Raw genomic sequence first — 3278 nt, 5'->3', positions numbered from 1 at the left:
GAATGCAGGCATAGTCAAAAAATACTTCGCATAAAAATGATCCGCTAAGCCAACGACTTGGGTAAAATTGGGCATCCCGGCAAACAAAAAAAAAATGAATAAAAGGTTCGGACAAAAATTAGGGATAAAAAAATTAATAAAAAATTATAAGTACACCCGCTAAGTTAAAAACCCGAAAGGGAAGCTTAGGCAAAAAAGGGGTATCCCGGTGGATTGAAAACCCGAAAGGAGATCCAGACAAAAGTTAGGGATTTAAAGCGAACGATTACGTCTTGAGTTGGATCTGTTGATTTCATATTACTACTACAGTTGGAAACCCCGAAGGGTAGGAATCAGTTCAATCATCTTCTTCAAAAAGCAAAGGGATGAGAACGTCAACGTCATAAGAGTTATAGCCGAATCGGAACTTGATGGAAACCCATTTTTCATATTGTCATTCTTGTAATAATATTTTATTTTTGCTTTTATGCAATTACCTCTTCCTAGGAATTGCCTCCTGATGCAAATGCCTATTTAGAGGCAAAATTCTCAATTAATACAAGTTTTTATTCATTCAAAAGCTTGTTCTTTATTTTTCCTTTATCTGTTTTGTTTGCAAAAACGTCCGAATTTTTGGTAATCATTGCATTTGAAATTTTTGGGATTTACATGACATGATAAAATACATTTGAATATGCTTGTGATTTTGTGTGTGGTCGGGTTGGTAAAGAAAGTGGTCACGGTACCTGGAGCATTTTGGGTTTGTTTTGTGTTGCATGAATGATGTTCACTCACGGATGTACGACACACCAACACGAAAGCAAGAATCATAGGGATGGATTTTAATATGTTTTGTTTCCCCAACAAGTTTATTAAGAATTATTTTCTCCCCAAGAAGAATCTTTGTTTGATAGGTTTTGACTGATGAGATATATGGTAAAGAGTCCTCACTCCCTAGTTGGTACTGGAATTTTCCTTCTCCCCAGTGGATTGTCAAGCAAATAATCATTATCTGATAGGTTTTTGATTAATGTGATTTTCTTGGTAAAGAATCCTCGTTCCGCAGCAGTTGTGCTTATTGAAGAATGTTTATCCCCCAGAGCAATGTTTCATCCCTAGCTGTGAGAAGTTTCTCTTTCCCCAGCTAAGCCTTATTTGAGAATTTTCTTATTCCCCAGTAGAGTTGCATTTTTGAGACTTCTTGAGCCAGACTTCTCACATCTCCAGCAGAAGAGGTGTTTTTCTGAGTTTCTTACACAAAGTTCACCTCATTCCCACCGAGAGTCAGTTGGTAATCTTCCTCAACAACGTCCAATTTTTATTGGCATCCCCACTCAGAGTTTGCATTAAGATTTGAGTTTCTTCAGCAGAGTTTGCAATTTATTTTTGCAGATTTCCCTTAAGATTGTGGCCAGTGGTTACCGATCACTCTCTTTTGTTACTCCCCATAGAGTTTCAGATTTTTCAAGGACTTTTCTTCTAGCAACACATCACTGCTACCCAATTCATTAAAATGTCATGTAATATGATGAAACCTTTATGTGATAATTTTTTCGTGTACAATTATATTTTCCCTAATGTATATATTGAACACAAGACATATACTGTTTTACCCTTGTCCATATTAATATTAGGCCCTTAGACATTTATCATGCTACACTACATGGGAAAATTCCATCTAGGCCACTGATGTCCCTTAACATGATTTGTGGAGTACCCATCAACCATCATTATAGTCTTTGGGTTTATGTGCTTGTATGTGTAGTTAATGTGATCCAAGATGGTGAAGCTTGTGGATAACAAAGCTGCAAGTCAACTACTACGTGCTTAATTTTGACGGCGACAACATTTTAAGTCTAGCAACTACTGAAGATAGATCAAGCGGTCAAATAAGCACACAATGTTATTTTTGAAGATATTATTAAAGATCAACTCAACACTATAGGCCAACAACATTCAAGTGAAGACTTAGGTTTAAAAGATCACTAGTTGTTTGACTTCTCAACAATCAAATGATGTCAATCAACATGAAGCATCTCAAGCGTCATCAAGATGACTCAAGGTTCTTGTGTGATGTTAAACTCAAAGATAATGATGCTAAAACTTGAAGCTTCAGAGTTATGAAAGAGAGGAAGTGTGAAAGTTTGTTTGATTGTATCTGTTTAAGTTGGAATTAACTTGTAAAGACACAAGGGTATTTCTAAAAACATTATGGATAAATCATACACATATTAAAAAGTTTATAGACACCTCTCATATTTTAAATTTAATAAACAAAAAAATGTTTTAGAGGGCTAGCTAGTTGATTATGAGAGTGCTTGATTCATTGAAAGATATTTTCTAACTGAATAATCGACTAGATCCTTTGCCTAGTTGATTATATCATGCTTGGTTGATTCTAAAATGGACCGGGAAAATCTCTTAATAATTGGTAACATTTACATATCCAAACCTTCCATCTGTGACCTTAGCAATCAATTATTAAGTGTGCCTAATCGATTAGCCTAATAAATCATGACATTCGATATGCCCATGAATTGTTTCCAAATTTATACCATACATTTACCTATAAATAGAGAGTCTATTTATCACTTTTTCACATCTAAAAAACGCGTAATAACATGACTTTTCATTTCTCTCATCATCTCTCTAAATATCTCATTTTTCTCACATATTTGAGTCATAATGCTTCGAGAGTAATCTTGAGTCTTAGTGAAGACATTTGTTCAGGGTGAGGAAAAAATTGTAAATTTATCAAGATTGTATTTTTCTCTTGTGTAAATAATTCTTTCATAGGAAGTCGTTATTTTTGGTTGCGAGGAAAACAAGTTAAAAGCTCTTGTGTTTTTGGGGAACTGTATTAGGAAGTCTATGTTTAGTTTGTAAGCTATGCCTTAGAGAAAAAAACTCTTTTTTGGTTCATGAAAACCAACCAGTGAAAATCTTCACAACTATTCTTGAGCTTAGTCTGATTAAAAGCTATTTCGGTTCGAGATCAACCTGATTAAATTCTCTCTTGGTTCTTGAGTTAAGTCAGGTGCAAAAGCTCAATAGGTTCAAGATCACCCAGGTAAAAATCTAGGTTCAGTTCGTTGTTAATCAGTGTCAAACCTCTGTTCGATTTGGAGGATATCTAACTTAAAACTCCTTTTTGATTCAATATCATCCCGTTGAAAATATTCGAGATCATCAAACAGGCTAGCTATTTAGAGATTTTATTACTTTATAAAAAACATAATAAAGAAATGATTTAATATTAAGAATAGATAATTCGATAAAATTGTCAAATTCTAATACAA

This window comes from Lathyrus oleraceus, chromosome 6 (genome assembly GCF_024323335.1).
Source record: "Lathyrus oleraceus cultivar Zhongwan6 chromosome 6, CAAS_Psat_ZW6_1.0, whole genome shotgun sequence".
Taxonomy (NCBI): domain Eukaryota; kingdom Viridiplantae; phylum Streptophyta; class Magnoliopsida; order Fabales; family Fabaceae; genus Lathyrus; species Lathyrus oleraceus.
The sequence above is the reverse complement of the archived record's forward strand: the minus strand, read 5'-3'. Positions refer to the sequence as shown.